The sequence below is a fragment of the Halictus rubicundus genome, chromosome 3, assembly GCF_050948215.1.
Source record: "Halictus rubicundus isolate RS-2024b chromosome 3, iyHalRubi1_principal, whole genome shotgun sequence".
Taxonomy (NCBI): Eukaryota; Metazoa; Arthropoda; class Insecta; order Hymenoptera; family Halictidae; genus Halictus; species Halictus rubicundus.
The window spans coordinates 19,013,431-19,032,707 of NC_135151.1; the positions used below are offsets into that span (position 1 = coordinate 19,013,431).

Consider the following 19,277-nt stretch of genomic DNA (forward strand, 5'->3'; position numbering starts at 1 on the left):
ATTTTAAAATGAAAACATTCTTACTTTAAAAAAAAAAATACACTGGGGTCAAAAGTAACACTTTAACTGTTTAACAATTTAAACTGTTACATTTACAAGAACATTTTTGTACTAAAATGTTAGACAGTTATCTGATATTATCTAACCACGGTATTTATGCGTTTCAACAACTGTTTTCCTGCCGTGACATTTGCATTGACATTAACTCTGTGAATGAATAGCGTTATGCTAAGCAAATCTTACTTCTTCATTGGAGTGGAAGCAACAAATAAAAAAAAGCCGTAAAATGATAAGATTGAATATCGACACAACCATTGCAGTCTCCGTTGATTTTAGAAAGAGCTGGTAATATTGGATATACATGTTTGGCATGACCGATAAATTTAATAGATATGAATGTTTTTAATAAGAGATTGCGTGGAAGAGTAATCAATGCTCTGGCTTCCGAATCCAACGATCCGAGTTCAAAACTCGGTGGAATCTGATTTTTGCTCCACAATTGGTTATTGAAACTTATAAACTTTACCAATTGAGCAAATGTTAACAGTGTGCTTCGGGGATTGTTTAAACAACAGGTTCCATGGTGTAATGGTCAGCACTCTGGACTTTGAATCCAGCGATCCGAGTTCAAATCTCGGTGGAACCTGATTTTTGTACTGCAGTTAGTTAAAAAATATTATATATCCAGATGATTGTTTAAACATTGAAAGTATCCGTCAGAAAATGTTTAAACAAGAGGTTCCATGGTGTAATGGTCAGCACTCTGGACTCTGAATCCAGCGATCCGAGTTCAAATCTCGGTGGAACCTGATTTTTGCATTCAATTAATTGAAAAATATTATAAATCCTACCAACTGTGTAGACATTAACAGTGTGCATCGGTAATTGTTTAAATAAGCGGTTCCATGGTGTAATGGTCAGCACTCTGGACTTTGAATCCAGCGATCCGAGTTCAAATCTCGGTGGAACCTGATTTTTGTACTAAAATTATTGACAAAATATTATAAATTCTGAAGATTGTTTAAACATTGAAAGCAACTGTCAAAAACTGTTTAAACAAGAGGTTCCATGGTGTAATGGTCAGCACTCTGGACTCTGAATCCAGCGATCCGAGTTCAAATCTCGGTGGAACCTGATTTTTGCTTTTCAATTAATTACAGAATGTTATAAATCTTGCCAACTGTGTAGACATCAACAGTGTGCATCGGTAATTGTTTAAATAAGCGGTTCCATGGTGTAATGGTCAGCACTCTGGACTTTGAATCCAGCGATCCGAGTTCAAATCTCGGTGGAACCTTTGCTTTTTATACTTTTGTCGCATAAACATTGAAATGAAATTTGTAAATGCTGAAAAACGTGAAACAACCTCGGATTCAGGTGGTTCCATGGTGTAATGGTTAGCACTCTGGACTCTGAATCCAGCGATCCGAGTTCAAATCTCGGTGGGACCTACTTTTTTTTATTACTTAAAAATTAATAACAATTTCATAATAGTTGAAAATCTGAGAAATGTGTCAGTATTCTTATTTTTACATTTGAAGATGTCAAATATGTCTTCCTCTTTTGATTAGAGTCAACATTGAATCTTTTAAAAACATTTTCGAATGAACATTTTTTTCATATGTTAATAATTTTCGAAACTCAAGAAATTGCAAATTTTGTAATTAAAGTAGACAATAATAATAGAGGCCACATGGATGTATATTGTACGTCATTTTGCATTGTCAGCTTTAAAGTTAAACAATATAATCGAAGACAATTATTAATAAACTTATTACAAGTATCCTATATAATATTCTAAGTATGTTTCGGTAGGCAACGACCGCAGGGTTCCATGGTGTAATGGTTAGCACTCTGGACTTTGAATCCAGCGATCCGAGTTCAAATCTCGGTGGAACCTTTTTCGTTTTTTGAAGATGGCAGTTATAATTAGGATGTGTATGTATGTGCACAATACAGTTGTATATAAGTCGATGGTACGTCAAGAGGTTCCATGGTGTAATGGTTAGCACTCTGGACTTTGAATCCAGCGATCCGAGTTCAAATCTCGGTGGAACCTGAAGCTTTTTTTTAAAGGCATCTTTATTATTTTGGGAGCGGCATCCACTCCATGACAGGGGTAAGAAAAACTACCCCTTTGAAGAGGTCCCATGGTGTAATGGTTAGCACTCTGGACTCTGAATCCAGCGATCCGAGTTCAAATCTCGGTGGGACCTTCTACTTTTTGATTTGATTTTTTTTCTAAATTTCTATCATAATAAATGTATTGATCACTCGGGATACCGTATGTTAACATTTTCTTTTGAATATGAACCGGGAATACAGGAAGAAAAAAAGAATTCTCTTCTTTATTCACTAAACTTGTTTAGCAATTTATGTTTCTATTTTTTGAGTTTACTTTTCTGTTATTCAATTGTCTTTTGCTCAATCACTACGAATATAACAGCATAAGTATAATTCTGTTCCATGCTTACTGCCATTGATTGGAATTTAGTTCACCACGCTGAGCTTTAGTATACCGTACGTTATAAAAATAAATGTTGCTAAATATACATCACACAAAAATAGTTCTGGTTTAAAAACAACCACTGGTGTCTTGTTTCAATTTTCTGAAAATTTTCTACTAGTGTAAGCGCTCTTTATTTATGATCAAATATTGCGTTTATTAATAATTTACAAACAAAACGACAATTTTTGTATGTGATTTCCAATCTTGATATATCACTGATTAAGCAATTGATAACAGGTAATATCATCATATTTTTGCTTCATAATTCAAAATATTTGATAAGCTTTGTCAAAATATAGAATTCAATACGATCAGTATGTATTTGTTCAAATAAAACCTAAATATCGTGGAGAAGAAAAAAAATTCCTTCGAGCCGGATTCGAACCAGCGACCTATGGATGTCCGTACGCAATCATTCCAACTACAGTCCACCGCTCTACCAACTGAGCTATCGAAGGTTTTGGAAGATGCTCCGTAGTAAGTGTATATAAACGTCGGTCATTCACTCATTCTGAAACAATATTTATTAAACGAATATTATTAACAATACATCAAAACTAAACAATCCAAACGAAAATTCAATAGAAAAATTAACTGTTTTGCCCATGGAATACAAGAAGTATCAGCTTTATTAACTCCTTTGGAAATTGAGTCGATGACGTCAGTAACAAACGTAAACTACAGGTTACGTAGTCTCAAAATATTTTCTTAAATATCTCGAAAACTGAAAGTGCTATTGTACGTATAGGTATACAGAAAAAAGTTGTTCAAAACAATGATTCCGACGACGTGTTTCAAGGTCAGCCAAACCGACAGCCGCCATATTGATTGTCATCTTATTTGCGTTCGTCCCCGAAGTACCGAATAAACAACCGATGCTCTGTCATCGGGTGATTTGATCATTGGCTGCGGTTTTTCGCATTTTCATCGCGGAGTAAACATCTTGGCGAGTGACACGGATGATCGCGGTCGATGCGGTTTAATCTTTTGTTTCGCCGGAGCCCGCGATACAGTTATCACTTATTTACGACGTCTCGGGGCGACAGGCAAAAAAGAATTGCGTGTCAAAGCCGACCTGTGCCCCGAGCATCGTGAAATTTTTATACCCGTAGAATCCTCTCTATCTCGCCATGCACGCCAATCACCATCAAGGCATCGTAGCTTCCCGTGTTTCATGGCCCGATACAGTTTACATAAAACTATAAAATTATGGCCGTAGCCGAAAACCCCCGAGAGGAGAGCGAGAGGATTCCCGTGGAACGTAGACAGGCCGGAGCTAGAGCCGAAGCTGAAGCAGAGGCTGAAGCGGCGGGGGGGGGGGGGGGGGGGTGGATGGAAAGCTATATCGTAAAGTCGATGGGGGTATTTTTACATGAAGTCATTAAACCCGGTTTACTGCGAAACAAAGTGCCCCCTCAGCTCTCTGTCTCCCCCACCCCGAGTCGCGCCGCTTAATTACTCCTCATCGCCGAATTAAGGAGCTGGATCGCACTCTGGTTTAATGAGAGACGAATGTTTAATGAGCGATCCACGTCCTCCCGCTTGTAGATCCCACGACAGTTTTCACGGTGTAAAGGAAATTGCGCGGTAGCGTCCTCCCGATGTAAACATCCAGTAAATCGTGTTTCGCTTGCCAGACTCGAACATGGACGACTGAACCCTTTGCTGCTTAATGCGAAAAGTCTACCGAAATTACTAAAATAGTTATTTCAACAAACTTATTGAATTTTCCACGAAAATGTATTCTGTTATTCTTCGTTTCTATTTGGAAAGATTAGATAGTACCAGATGGATTATCATTAATAAAATACTACTTACTATTAGGTCGTCCCATAAGTTCGTGCCGTGGATATGTTTATATTATTCACCATTGAAAAGTATTTTAACCCTTAGCACTCGAATGGCGACTGTAAGGCGCCACTAAAAATTGCTGTACCATTATTCAAATTATTCTTTACATTATTAAATTTGTCTGTATTCAATAAATTAGTAAACATTTCAGTATTGTACGAGAAAATTGCACTATTTTCGTATGTATAACATGAAAGAAAAAATATATAGAAGGGAAATATTCTAGGTCGGAAGAAGTGTTTCGTTTTGGAGTTAAAATAGCTTCGAGTGCAAAGGGTTAATGAAAAACCGCAGAAATTTTATAGTGACCGTATGATGTTGTGGGTAGGTTGGTTTGTATATGAATGATCAACACTTGTATTGGGCGAACTGAGTTTAATCTATATATACAACTAGTATTCGCGTCTTTACAATTCTCGAAGTGTGTCTCAGGACGACTTTCGACTGACTGTGTACAACTTACTTTTAACGCCGCCGTTTGCCCTGGTAAAAATCCTAAACAACCCTGATTGGCTAACCCACGCTGGTCCTTCCAATCAGAGCTGTTCTTTTTCTTCGTCTCACCCCTGTTCCTTCCGCCCTTGGCGTGTTTGTTTTCGGGACGCGAGGTGATCGGAGAGGATGATGGGACTTTCCTCCGAGCCATCCACGCCTGACCCACGTGTCGATAGACCGTTGGGTCCGCTTCAAGTGCCCTTCAGTTATTCTCTTAATTTACGACGGTCTCAGTTTGCTATTCAGGACTTTGGGACAAAACTCTGCTAAACATGCTTCGACTAGGTCTGGAAAATATCCAACAAAAATAGCTTTGTCGAACGAGAGTCGTAAATTACGTTGGCCGTTTGCACGAAAGAAAAACTCCTTTTTGGTGCGTACGACCGGACGCTACAATGTCTTTGCCAAAAAGGTCGGAAGAGATTTTGGAATGAAAGGGTGATTACAGATTTTATTTTTAGGATTTAAATGGTACAAGAGTAAACGGCACCGATTTATGGGACGACCTAATATTACTACAGATGAAAATTTCCAAGTTGGAAATGTATTCACGGAATTGATAGCATCTTGTCGGGATATGTCAGGGTTCCTTCTCTCAGAAAAATTCCCTGATAACTCCATTTATGTGACCGACTTTTTCCGCCGTTACCCTCCATCCTATCCCACCTAAAACGGGAACAAGTGGAACTTTCCAGGTCACGGTCGGACGAGAAGAATCACCGAAACTGTTTCAGTACTTTCGTTTCATTCGTTTTTTTTTTTTCGAAATCTGGGTCGCTGGGATCCCAATAGAATATTAGACCTTGAAGATTATTTAGGTAATAGATACAATCGACGCAGCACATTTCTGTTCGTGCAATAAACGAACGGAAGAGAATCAGCAATTTACCTTGGAACAATGGCAGATCCAACAAGGTTGTTTTTCTGACAAATAGCGTCTCCAGAATTTCTACGTAATATCTTCGAGTGTTTCTTGTTGTCGAAACGGAAACTTTTTAAATCGAAATTGTAGGTCGAGGTTCCACATAAAATATGAAAATCTGCACTATTCAGTTCAACTGTGAACAAAACATCAGCAATAATTGACTGAATATAATGCAGAATTATGAGTAGGCTGCGGATGTTTATGCAATTTTCAATTTTTGTAGGCAAATTTTAGGAAAGCAAATAAAATCTAATTTTTAGCGGCAGTAGCCTTTGTAGGTCTGGAATAAATAAATTCTGTGGAATTTCATATTATAACAATTTCTGAAAATTTCCAGAGGCCACAAATGCATAAGATCCGCAGTTTAATTATGAGGTTTAATTTTTCAGCAGCAGAGAAATCGGAAACGAAGTGTCAACATTTGTGCCAGTAATACGCGTGCTCTTATATTTATTCCGTTCGTTTAGCTCAGCAATTTCAGTTTTTTTTTTTTACCAACAATTGAGATTTCGCTACTTTTTCTCGTTCGGTTTACGTCGTCCGTGGAATTGTCGCGCGTACATTAAAATCCGCCTAAAACGTTCGAAGCGAGCGAAGTAAAAGCGGGGGGGAACGGAACGAGAGATCGTATAAGACGACGTTGTTAAACCTTCCGTAGACAAACAATTTTTAAGGGGCAGTTAAATTGCTACATTGTGCGCTCCATCATGGTAATCATTCGATACGGAAGAGGGGCCATTTCCGGGGCCATCTGCGACGCTACAATCCGCAGGCGTTCGCGACCCGTTTCTCTTCTTTTCCTTTTTTTTTTTTTACGCGGTGCACACTTTCGACGGCAAAGACAAATTTCCGCGTCTTATTTAAACGTTTCCCCTCCTCGACGGATTCCTTTCACGTGGTCCCCCGAGCAAGACGAGACGAGGGACGGCATCTAATATCGCTTTTACGATATAACTTCGGAGGGGGTGTGTCCCGGAGCCGCGAAGGGTTACGCCTCGAATGCGCGCCACTTTCGAATAGCACGAATTATAATTGACGCGACGGCCGTAAATCTCGAATATTTTCGGGCTTTACTGCGAAACGGGCGAAATTGGCTCAAGAGGCTCCGCCTATTAAAAATATGCAAAGTTTCCGCGCGACCGAGTGACGCAAGCCTCTTCCCGCTTAGCGTTGGCTTTATCGTCGGCTCAAGTGATCCATAAATTTCAGGAGCTGATCGAATCGGCTCCGTTCTTTCGAATTATCTACACTTCTTTTTTTTCTTAGGCCTTCTCGATCTTTCAAGCTTGATTTATCTTGATTTATATTAGTGAAGACATAAGCAATAATATCCGCAGAAAGTATTCCAATTGAAACGACAGCTTCAAACAAATATAGATTTTCTCTTGCTCTTGTAAGATATATATATATATATATATATAGTCTTAACAATGAGTGTCCTTCGATTTAAAAATCATTTAATAAAGAAACATAGTCTCAAGCTATTTGTAGAATATTGTTACTAGAATGTCATTCAATATGATATCATTCAATATGACTTAAGTTCATGATATTCATATAATGTTAAATGGTATCTTAAGCAATACAGGGTGGCCCAAAAGTAGCTAGACCATTTTAAAATGGAATAACCCTTCAGGTAATTTAAAAAAAAATTCAAATTTAGTTTTGCTTATTATAACTTAGTCCAATTTTACAGAAGTTTTCTCGTTGTACCTACAAACGTTATTAAAAAGAAAAAAGCAAATAACAAATTTTCACAAGCGGAAGAGGGATCGCCGTGTTCTTTGACTTCCTGTGCCGTTGCTGGGAAAACGAAAAAGCCCGGACGATCGTTTTTCGTCGGCGAGAGCGACGGCGTATAAACGACGGGGGTGGCGTAGTTACTTTATGCCCCGATTTAAGGAATACGCCGTGGCCATAAACCATAAAGATTCCAGTCATAACTCGAACGGTATCGCATTTTATTTAATTGCCCCCGCGGCACACTCCGCGGGGCGAGGTGGTGGGGGCGGGCTCGCGTGCATAATATTATTTATTGCCGAAGAAGCTGTTAAACTTTAATGCCGCTCGAGCGAGCACCGCTCTCAAAATTAAACGCGATAAAATGTTTGTTATCCAATCGAGTCGCGGCTTAATGTCTCTGCGCCCGGACCTCCCCTCTCGCACCCCCCTCACCCCTTCAAGTTCAGCGAGAATCGTCGTCTCGCTATCTCGCGGATAAGACTGCCCCGTCTCCCGGAAGATCGCTTTACAGCCACGTTCAGAGTTTCGGTACCATGGTTGGATTAGAATCTGCTGGCCGAGGGCGACCGGCGAAGAATTATGACCGCTATAGCGTTCGACTTCCCGTTAGTAAACGTTTACCCAATACTCGTACGACCTCGTATCTCTTCCTTAAGATTTCGGGAAAATTGTTGGCAATTTTTGAAAAGTCACCCGAGCGTTTCGGCTAACACTGTCAATCGCTTCAACGGTGATCTGTATACTTTTTATTATATTCCCCTGTACTAGTTAGATCGGTCCTGTTTCACAGAAAACGCGAATCAGTCGGATGTTAACACTTTGGCTGCCCAATTAGAGACCTCGAAAATTCCATAAAACCAAAGTGTTATTTAATGAAATAAAAATTGAAAAAAATTAAATGTATGATGTATGTCCTCCAACGTTGGTACAATAAATATACTAACGTAAACATTCATTTTGAAACATGGACAAATAATTCCGTCACCCACATATGGGTGACATGGCAGTCAACGTGTTAATACACTCGGTGGCTAAAACTATTTATGCAAGTACAATTTTATGAAGTGCATCTTCTTCTTTCGGAGCGTGATTGTGCACCTCTGGATAGGCAGGGATCTGTTCAGAAAATGCACCGTAGGATTGACCTTAACCTTCAATCTCAAGGTCAAAATTGTTTTTTATTGCATCCTATAGTGCTCATCGCGAAGAACAAAAGTCTCGACGGTACTGTAGATACCCCGACTCGAGTCAACCGTTCTGTTAAAAAAGAATTTTAAAGTTTCGTAAATTATTTTATTCTATATGTCTATGAGATGTCCCAGAATGGTGTATAATTATAGTAATGGTATTATATATATTACAATGGTATACAGGGACGATTCTATGTGAGAAAATAAATTGAAAATATGGAATAAATTATTGTCATTTGACGCGTCGTTTTCGAGAAAATGGATGCCAAAAAGCGTACTTCTTTGGCGTCCTTGAGAAATAGAATCAGTAGGTCATGAACAGACGCGTCGGAGGATTCCTATTGGACTGGACGCGCGTTCGCTGGATTTTCAAGGTCAAATTTCTCGGGAAAGGAGGGGAAAAGTGAAAAACATTTGTTCAGTATTTCCTCACGTGGAATTATCCCCTCCACGTTCATACCATCTTGTGTGGACACATGGAATGAAACAGTTGACGCCGATCGGTAAAACATTACGAGAATCAATCAATGAAGAGCAATTGAGGGTTCGGCAAAGTGAAAAGTGGACAGGAATGAAATTCCTGGAACGGAATAGTCGGGACAGAGTTCCGGTATGGCGGCGTGGTCCTTGATACCGTCTGGGCTCGGGGAACGCCTATCCGCGGACGATGCAATTCCGCGGGCGAAGTGTCAGGACGATGGCTCGTGTGACTCTCGATTACACGTTCGTCATTACGCCGAGGTATTTTATCGTCCGGCTGAGTTACGGGGTTCCGCTCGTTAACCGGAAACTTCCAAGGGACCGTCTCGCTCGAATTTAAATTGAGAAAGTATTTTACGAGCGCGCGAGAGTTTCACGGTAGCGTTGTCACATCTTGATGAACTTCCGGTAACGATCGTAGGAAAATGTTCCGACCCACCCCCAACCCCCGAGCCACCCGGTCGTAGTCTGCCGCCGAATTCGCTACCCAGGACCGTTACCGAGAATCTGGTCCACGAAACCGGCCATTCAGACGGGATTAATGAGCCTAGATCGCTTACACGGCCCATTTGCCCCCGATTGCCAGTCTCGAAGTCGGTTATCATAACCAATCATTCGCTCGGCGATATCTTAGAAACAGCATCAACACCTGTGGATCCCGAATTCGTCGAACGACGACGTCCCTGATTGCCCGGCTATCGATTGCTTCCCCTATTGCGATTTTATTATCAATAATCCCAATTTCACGTACGCAGTAGGTATGCACAGGGTGTAAAGAAATGTTTGGTCTTGGCTGCCATAGGCGAAGATCTGTGAAGAAAAAGTTGCCGCAAAATTGTTCCCGACCTTGAACTTCAAAGTCAAGTTTCTGTTATTGCATTGTGCTCTACGCGGAAAAAACCAAAAAAGAGACAATAAACAGAGATTTGACCTTGAAATTCAAGGCAAGGACAATTTTGCCGCCAGGACCAAACATTTCGTAACACCCCGTACGTGTCGAATTGAAAAATGAATAATTGCTACAGTTTCGGTGGGATCGATGTATAAAAATTCACGCACGTAATTGAAACTTATACAAATAAGCCTGCACGGTTACACAACGGTATTCTAGACAGTTTATTAACAAAAATTCGAGAACTTACTGGTGTAACATTATCTAGGCTTCCGTAACTGAAGTTCTTGCGAAGAAATATTTTCTTGCGAAAAGCGATGTCGAATGAAAGGATGGTGTCGCGTGACAGCGGGATGTAAAACGCGATGAATAATTTACGAACAATGATCAAACAAATTTTTCTTCCGTTTATACCGGTGGTGGAGCGCAGAGTGGACGGTTAATATTCCGTGCATCGAATAAGCGTTTCATCGTGTTAATTTTAATGGCGTGTAAAAATGTGTACACGAATGGTGCGCAGCTGTAATAAACAACGCGCGGGGCCGGCATAAACGGGTTCCATTAATGTCCACCTTCGTGTTTCAGGAAAGGAAGCCAGCCGAGAGAAAAATCGCAAGGCGGCGATGCGCGCATAAGTACATATACTTCATGCTCGCATTTAAAAAAGAGCGAACTCTTCCCGCTTCTTGCGGACATTTACTCGAGCACTATGCGCGTTCCTTTGCTCGTTCACGTGCTACATTCCTGTATTTACGAGCTATTTCCATATTTCACTCAAACCGCTCTCTTACGATATCGAATTAGACATGTAGTACAGCATTTAAATTGATTGCAATAAATTTTCTTCAGTTCGCATGCAGTGAAGGAAATATTGTTCTTCTCTTTTTTTTTTTATTTTTGTCAGTGGTTTTACGTCGCATTAATTGCAGAGTTTATTACCGATGTTGAACACTCATAGGTACTCCATTATATTTGGTTTATTACCTCTTTCTTTACGGTACATGTGGCCGCGAGTATGGCTCCTCCGTACGGAGGAAGACGCTGTGAGTACAGTGGGTCCAACAATCTCTGTTCACCTGAAATGTGTTCGTCATTTTAAACAATACTCGAAAATATTTCAATTAAATCAATCATTAATAGAGCAATAGCAGTCTTTTGACCAGAGGACGCGTCAAGGAGGTGTGAAGGTCACCTCCGTCGTTTCAAAATGGAATGACCGATTTTTTAAAAACAAAAGTACAGAATAAAATAGTTATGGTGTCAATAACCCCTCAAAATTTCTACTATTGGACTTGTATCATATTAGGTACCCCATCTTGTTCAATTACACTTGATTGAAAAGACAAGCAAACAAATTGAGTTTCATTTATTGGAAACAAATTCTTGTTATCTCTCCATCTCCAAAATTTTAATTTTATTTGATTATCGAGGGATTAAATCGTTTAACGCAATCAGTTCCAACAGACTGCAAAAGAATACAAAATAATACATGAATATCTCTCAGTCGAGAGGTACGATTTTCCAGCAGAAATCGCTCTGGTATTGGACCTCTCTTGGACAGCACTTTAATTAAACAATAATTGCATACTAACGCCGCGCAATCCGTCGGCTCCCATCGGCGGGAACATATTAAACCCATAACCCTGAAAAACGCTATTACGCTCGTGGGATTCGAGGAGGGTGGCGCAGAGGCACTTTTCATTGGTGAATTACTTTTTAAGGTCCGACGAGGAAAAAAAAAGTCCGTTTATTTAGCAGCAACCTGTACAAATGACCACCTGCGGGGCGAATACGGACAGACCCGCCCACCTGACAATACGCTGTCTCGGCGGAATCGTAAAGCCGCTGTTTACGCGCGCCACGGAACGACGAGCCCGCGCCGCGCGAATAAAAATTCGCGTCGGCCATTTTGCCCGGCTAGAGATTACGATAAACGCGGGCGTATATTTCACGGCCGGAATCGACAGATAGAGCGCGGCCCGCGGAAACGAGTATCCCTTGGTCCGATTTCGCATCGGCCATCGACGCGCGACGCGACACGACGCGACACGACGCGACGCGCCGGCGAATTGAACGGCGCAACATCGACGGAAATATCGGATAGATGCAGCTTGATTAATGTTGATACTGGGAAACGCGCGGTAATAATGCGTTCGCGTGTGTGAAGAAGCGCCGGGAACGGCGAACGTGTAATTTGCGTAATTTTACTATCCGCTTTGGCGTTTTGCGATTGTGATCGATGAAGGCCGGACACGATAGCCGCCGGATTCAGGACGTTTGTCACATGAATTGGTAATTCTTGTTGGCCGAACCAGCGAACGGGGATGCACAGCATTCCACGAAATCTACAGCTTGTTTCCCAAACAGTTTCCACGAAAAAATGTATTCGTTCATCCCTTTCCATTTGGTGGTGAATTTTAGAAAATTCGGCGCTAGATAAAACGGGGCTAGTTCATTAATTTTCAGTGTGTCCAATTTTCTAAATGATGTATTTTGTTGTACGTTTACCTAAATACAGTGAATTCTCGATATATGTCAACAACACGGGTCTTGCCAGCGACATGTATCGTCCAGGAAACACAACCTAGCCGTGTTATGTTTACACTTCTCGGCGTCCGACGCTTCTCGAGGTTCGTGACCCCTCAAGGTAGCGGTAGTAGTAGTGGGGATAATTCCGCGACGTTTATCATCCAGGCCTTGGCGACATATATGGGGAAATCTCTGTCTACGAGTTTAATTTTCAGAATCGCTTTCGGTTTTTATCATCTTTATTTTACTCAGTTAACTTGGTACATATGGCAATAAATCATACCTTTTTATTTCTTTTTTGTGACTGGCCTGATGCCGATTCTATTAACTATATTTATAATAACATTAAATAGTTATATTTAGTGCTGTGTATGAAGAAAACCCTTTATCGGACTTCTCCGATGATGTTAATGACCTTTTTCATTTTCTAATCGCATTTTCTAGTAATGTAACTGTAGAGCTCACTACTTATTATTATTATTAACCTAATCAAAATTACGCATTTAATGCGAGTATATCTTCAGCAATCAAAATTGTATGTTTTATTATTGTATAAATTATTACATAAAATTGGCTTACCTAAGCCGATAACATAATGGGAAAAAAAATTATTATGCACTTATTATGCTTCGTATAATTATATTGTATGTATACTTTTTGCAAGCGACATATCAAGAAAAGAAACGACTACTTAATAGTAGCCAATTAAAGACAAAGACCGCTGTTAAAATAGACGTAACATAAAATTGGTCGTATCACATAATGGTTAAATTCAATTACAACAGAATTTATGAATATTTTTTAAAAATTCTTCCATGATATAGTAAAATCAGTAGATGTGCATGATACGAAATAAGGGAGAAGTAAAATTTGTTTTAAACCACTTTCCGGGCTTACCAACATTCATTTTTATTAATTATTGTGTGATATGTTTAACGTGTTAAGGGTTACATGCATAAACTACGGCATATTGTGTTATGCTATAATTAATGTATCGCATTTATATAAAATATTCATGGAAAAATGTTAAACTGATGTTTACAGATTTTTATGTTTACTGATATCATACGCCAGATGCAAACCAGTCGTATGTTTCAATATTGCGAATAGAAGCACCGTCTACACTATATAATATAACAATTAAAAGGAAATAATCAACTAATTTTATTGGTCAATTAATCCACGTTTTCCATACACATAATTTAAATAGAGATTACAGTTCTTCCCAAGTTTTAAAAGTTATGAAGTAGAATAAGATAGATCCACACAAGACTTATTATTGGACTCTCCATTGCTCGCTGTTTTATTGCACCATGGTAAACAGTTTTATGGACTGTTAATGATCGTAATTAATCGCCGTAGCGGTAACAAACCTTTTCAAGAGTTCTAACCATCTGCTTCCGTGTTTGTCTTAATGATCCAATTTCTGGGAAATGCGTTCACAATTTAAATCAGGTAAACAAGCGGTGATCAATAAACAAGTTCCCCGATTGCGAATAAACAAATTGGAAATCGAAACGTCTCACCCCCTCGAAGCTTCTAAAAAGGATTCTGATCGAAAAGTATGAAATCGTGTAACACGTTGAAGCAGTAGGAAATAATTTATGCGTTCGAGGATTCGACATCGTCAATCGCCGCCATCTCATTAGTCATATATATTCTTATTATCTAAAGTGCAAAAATGACCGCGCGACGACACGACTCGGCCGCGGCTAAGTTATTAAACATTGCCTCGCGCGCGTCTATAATTTGTTCAATTTTAATCAATTCTTAATGGCGGCTTGCGCGCATCGTAATCTGTCATCGGGACAGAATTACTTACACTGTTTCAACATCGCCACGAGTAACCCTTAATTCCCTCCCTCTCCCCTCCCCACCGCCTCATCGTAATTGGAACTCTGATGCATTTTTGATTCGCGAACGCACGATAGGTAACCGGCAATGCACAGATTCGAGATAAGCCAGGGACCCGTCAAGCCGCGGCTCGACCCGTATACAGGTTTCGTGGAAGCCCGCGATAACGGCCCGCGTGTAACGCCTCCCATGAATTATCGAATTGCATGTATAATAAATGATTTATCACGATTAGATCGGGCCCGCGATGGATCCGCGCGCGTTATATAATTACTGATTAAGCGGCAGACACGGGAGAATCCTCGCGGACGCGTACGGACGCGTAGTCGCGTCGATCGCCGACACGTGAGAACGTGACGTGTCGCTTTTCGTCAGCTTTCATTAAAAATAATCGAACAACGAAAGCGCATTACAATATTGCGATCGAAAGATACAGGCGTGTCATAGCCGTCGTACACGAGGAATGCGAGCATTGAAATCGAGCCAGAGTCACTCGTGCACGATTATACTATTTTTGTTTATTTATATACACTAATGCAAAAATATATTTCACAGATGCAGACCGACCGTTGGACGTTCGTAGATGATATTTTGCAAAGAATTTTGGATAAAAAAAATATCAGGTCCCACCGAGATTTGAACTCGGATCGCTGGATTCAAAGTCCAGAGTGCTAACCATTACACCATGGGACCTTCGCGTTATTCAGTGTTTCGTTGAAAATCATTTTCCGTCGGTCGATACAGCCGATACAATACCATCGCAGTTTGATTGTTTATTAATGTTTATTGGTTTATGTCGATTTATGACACGTAAGAGACGATATCGAACATATTTTTGCATACTTTGGTATTGCATCTGTCGTCACTCAAGGCGAAAAATAAAGGCCTTGTTGAATTTAGTATATTATTTCACATAGTATCATTTATTGTTCCCCTAGGGGTTACAATTCGTTCCACACCGCTCTTCTTAACCTAACTCTTAACCTAAAACTTAAACTATGCTTAACCTAAGTTAACCTAACTTATTTTATCTTAACTTAACTTAACTTAACTTAACTTAACATTATTCTATCGATTATTTAATCTCTCATTTAATCATTTTACAGATGACATAGAAAGTTGTTATTTTTCTATTGTTTTCGCAAAGTAAAGATGGATAACGGTAAACCACACACGCGAAGGTTAAAGTTCAATGAACACTCATTACGTCTACTCTTCTGTAATTCAATTCTTCTTTTTTCTGAAGTGTTCTATTTCTATCAGTCTGCATAAATATCCATTAACCGTATTATGCAACAGATTTTAGCTCTCGGCAATGATTAGGTTATCGACTCAACACAGATTACGCTGAATACATAGACACGTATCGCTTATTGAATTCCACTCGGTCATACATTTAATGAACAAATCTGCTCTTCCCCCACTTGGTTTCTATTTTAACGCTAAATCCGTAAGCCGCGAGCGCGTCATGACCTCCCCGTTCATTCTTCTGAAAAAAAGAAAGAAAAAGCACCATGAGAATTTACAATGTTCCTACCCCTGCATCCGCGACACTTTCACCCCCTCCGGGTCGACGGGGTGAAAGGGGTGCGTGGAAAGCCTCTTGAGCCATTTCACGAGTGTCGTCCCGAATCGGAAGAGGGCGAACAATATATAAATTCAGAACACCCTACGGGGAGGGGGTTGGAAGTGAACATAGATTTCGAAAGCATCGACAAGCAACAGAGAAAGCGTGGCTAGGGATGGAGGGTGTCTGAAAGGGGATGGGTTTCGAATACACGTCCCCCTTCGCCGCGACGTCGTGTCAACCCCTAATTGAACGGAAGCTGGCAATAAATATTATGTTTCTTTTCGTGGGGCCGATTTTATAATGCCGCGTACTGTTCGCCGCGCTTAACACCGGCGGAAGCGGATGTGCAATCAGTGTGACATGTGCTCGTGGTCCGGGCCTTTCACGAATTTATTTTCCTTACCGTTTCACGGCCGAATTATTCCGTGTCCGTTGCGTCGAACATCCAATCGAACAGAAATCATCGTAGCATGGGCTATGAGAGTCTTCACCGGCTAATGGCCGGTAAAATTAGATGACGTCACGACGGCTGGCAGGTGACCTTTCTTGCCGGTTGCGTCGGAAATCTGAATTCCGCTTTCTGCTTGTCGTGGCCGGTGAAAGTGAACTAAATCATCGAGTTATTCAGACTTTTGAATTATTATAAAATATTTTATCATGGTAATATTTAATATTGTAGTATACTGTGATTTCTGTATACAGGGTGTTTCACCTAACTCGAGGATCTAAAATATCTCGCTTGTTTTTTATGATAGAAGAAAATTTCAGAGGAAAACATTAGTTGGTTCAGAGGGGCAAATATTGTGATAGGCAAAAAAAATTGGTTATATTTTTTGAGACTTCAAGGTCATCGAAGTTTTCTTAAATGGAACGATATATTTTTATTATCGCTATATGATAGCCGAGGTCGAGACGAATCGAACGACCTGTGATATTACGACCTTCACGTGACCTATACGAACCATTATTTCCAGTAAAAATATTAAAAATAAAGAAAATATTTCCGGCGAAATCGAAATATTTTAAATATTTTTCAACTAAAAAATTGTGAAAACTTGCTGCATCAAATAAAATATTTCATTTTCAAAGTTGTATACTATTTTCTATTTACTATAAAAATACTACTTTTCCCAGATCAGATGCCAAAGTCAACCATACATTGTAAAGGTCACAGGTATTTACGCCACGATTCCTTCCCCAGTGAAAAGAAATTGAAACACGACGCACCCGACTAAATGATATTCCTCCTCCTCCTCGATCACTCGTGGCTGCGAACAAATTCATTCTCCATTGTGCTCCGATCGAATATTAATGAAAGCCAAACAAACCGCGATTGAGGGGCACATGGGACACGTAACATACTTGACACCGATCATCCTGTACTGTCAATATGATTAATGAAAGCGCGTAGAGTAACACGTATACGTGACCATCCGCGACCGCCATTCATCAAAGAGAGCCGAAAGAACAGGTGGACCTCGTCGATCCCCCTTTTGTCTTTTCCCGTGGCGTTTCCCGACCCGTTCGACCCCCGGAATATTCCCGGGGCGGGCGTCCCTCTGTGCGACGCTCGGCGTCGCGGGCTGCGACTTCCGGTTCCTTTCCGATAATTAGAAACAGCCTCGTCTCGCGATAACAATAATGCCGCGTGCTGCGGCCCTCGAGGGCAGCGGGCTCGTTCGACATCAAAGCGACGGTCCCCCCCCCGCAGACGTCCTATGCATCAAGGCATCGCTAATGAGATTCACTTTACGGTGTGCCCGGCTGCGCTCCGTTTCGCGACGCCGACGCCGACGCCGACGCCGACGCCGACGTTGCTCCGCGCCGCTTCCTTCGTCGCCGTTCGATTATTTTGATCATTTCGACGATAGCGACGGGCGAACGACACCGACCAACCCCATTCACTCGTTTCGCGCCTTTGAGCACCGCCGATCCAGCTTCTGACGTCCTTTCACGCCGGCCCACGATATCTCGCGCAATTAAAGTCATCTCTGAAAAGGTACTCCGAGCGCCGGTTCCGTGCGCATTGTTCACGTGGAAACGGGATCGATGAGACGGTTCGAAGGGAGCATCGGTCTTTGCGGCCGTCCCGCATCGTTAGGGTCGGGAGACTCCGATTCTAATGAACTTTGAGGCTTGTCCTTCGCCGATCCATCAGCGGACCTCGCGCGATTTCACCAGGCGACTTGTACGAAATAATTGGGGAGAATTTTATTTCTCTCATTCGTGACGCAGCTACAGTGAATTCTCGATGTGTGGCAACAACCACGAGTCTTGTCAGCGTACTGTATCGTCCAGGAGACATACCCTTCACAGGGTATACTCCGCGGTAGTGGGGATAGTTCCGCGACGTTTATCATCCGGGCCTTGGCGACATATATAGAGAAATCACTGTAGAAATATGCGTTTATGAATATCGGGAATCTACTTGTAAGGAATTTTCTAGTTGGTCGAATTAATACATTTTTGTATATTAATTGTAAACTATGATAACGTTCAAGTGTTTTGGGGTCGTGGTAAAAAATGTAAAAAGAAAGAGTCAAATAGCAATTTGAGAATATGTGATACCTGATACGATGGGACACTGTAAAAAATTGTAGTGAAAGCTCGTATATGAATATTTCATGAATATTTATTTAGGTAGAAAGAACAAGTAAGATCATTTTCCGCCTTCAGTTTACATTCAAAGTGTTAAGTTACCGAATCTTCAAAATCGGTAGGAGGTTTCATATCAATACAGCGCGGATAAAATTGGAGATTTCCATTTGTTCGTCGAATTAAATTAATACACCCGAATGATTGAAATATTCCTCTATTCCGCGATTTGACGATCGAACAGCTACCTTCCACAATTTATTCAATCGTCCCTTTTACGATGCAATGTTACCGTCGTAAATTCCGCAGAAATTACCCTAAAAACAACGCGGCCAGAAATTTATCGACGATATTTCACCGGATGTTATTGCGTTCTTAAATTGAACACCGCTTCCCAGATAGTTCATCGCCGGATAACAGAGGCACTTTATTAAAGATTTTATCATTTCGCGGTACCACGCGTACGTGGAACAATCGTATGTGTTATCAATTACACGCGCGACTGTCTTTAACCGTCTTCAGATAGGATTATACATTTCCGTTACATCGGGTGGTTGATTGGATCGATCATTTCTACCTGAGTAATTTCAGGCTGACGTCACGTGCATCAACGGTCCTGCGCGTGTACTGCCAATCTTGGTCGC

At 40.8% G+C, this 19,277-nt stretch overlaps 1 long non-coding RNA gene and 11 other non-coding genes across 13 annotated transcripts in view; 9 read left to right on the plus strand and 3 right to left on the minus strand.

Moving 5' to 3' along the window:
* Positions 1–574: 574 nt before the first annotated feature.
* Trnaq-uug (transfer RNA glutamine (anticodon UUG)) lies at positions 575–646 on the plus strand. The gene has a single exon. It is a non-coding gene; the product is annotated as a tRNA-Gln (tRNA).
* A 91-nt stretch (positions 647–737) lies between these two features.
* On the plus strand, positions 738–809 carry Trnaq-cug (transfer RNA glutamine (anticodon CUG)). Its single transcript has one exon. It is a non-coding gene; the product is annotated as a tRNA-Gln (tRNA).
* Positions 810–899: 90 nt separating this feature from the next.
* Positions 900–971, plus strand: Trnaq-uug (transfer RNA glutamine (anticodon UUG)). Its single transcript has one exon. It is a non-coding gene; the product is annotated as a tRNA-Gln (tRNA).
* Positions 972–1,062: 91 nt separating this feature from the next.
* On the plus strand, positions 1,063–1,134 carry Trnaq-cug (transfer RNA glutamine (anticodon CUG)). The gene has a single exon. It is a non-coding gene; the product is annotated as a tRNA-Gln (tRNA).
* Positions 1,135–1,225: 91 nt separating this feature from the next.
* Positions 1,226–1,297, plus strand: Trnaq-uug (transfer RNA glutamine (anticodon UUG)). The gene has a single exon. It is a non-coding gene; the product is annotated as a tRNA-Gln (tRNA).
* An 82-nt stretch (positions 1,298–1,379) lies between these two features.
* On the plus strand, positions 1,380–1,451 carry Trnaq-cug (transfer RNA glutamine (anticodon CUG)). The gene has a single exon. It is a non-coding gene; the product is annotated as a tRNA-Gln (tRNA).
* A 377-nt stretch (positions 1,452–1,828) lies between these two features.
* Positions 1,829–1,900, plus strand: Trnaq-uug (transfer RNA glutamine (anticodon UUG)). The gene has a single exon. It is a non-coding gene; the product is annotated as a tRNA-Gln (tRNA).
* An 87-nt stretch (positions 1,901–1,987) lies between these two features.
* Positions 1,988–2,059, plus strand: Trnaq-uug (transfer RNA glutamine (anticodon UUG)). Its single transcript has one exon. It is a non-coding gene; the product is annotated as a tRNA-Gln (tRNA).
* An 85-nt stretch (positions 2,060–2,144) lies between these two features.
* On the plus strand, positions 2,145–2,216 carry Trnaq-cug (transfer RNA glutamine (anticodon CUG)). Its single transcript has one exon. It is a non-coding gene; the product is annotated as a tRNA-Gln (tRNA).
* A 657-nt stretch (positions 2,217–2,873) lies between these two features.
* Positions 2,874–2,967, minus strand: Trnay-gua (transfer RNA tyrosine (anticodon GUA)). Its single transcript has 2 exons — positions 2,931–2,967; positions 2,874–2,909 (listed from the first exon to the last, which is right to left on the minus strand). It is a non-coding gene; the product is annotated as a tRNA-Tyr (tRNA).
* A 12,122-nt stretch (positions 2,968–15,089) lies between these two features.
* On the minus strand, positions 15,090–15,161 carry Trnaq-uug (transfer RNA glutamine (anticodon UUG)). The gene has a single exon. It is a non-coding gene; the product is annotated as a tRNA-Gln (tRNA).
* Positions 15,162–17,248: 2,087 nt separating this feature from the next.
* The window catches only part of LOC143352909 (uncharacterized), a 166,778-nt gene continuing 164,749 nt past the window's right edge, over positions 17,249–19,277 (minus strand). For both annotated transcript variants that reach the window (XR_013082018.1, XR_013082019.1), the window contains exon 3: positions 17,249–17,306. This is a non-coding gene — a long non-coding RNA (uncharacterized LOC143352909). The remainder of the gene's footprint in view (positions 17,307–19,277) is intronic.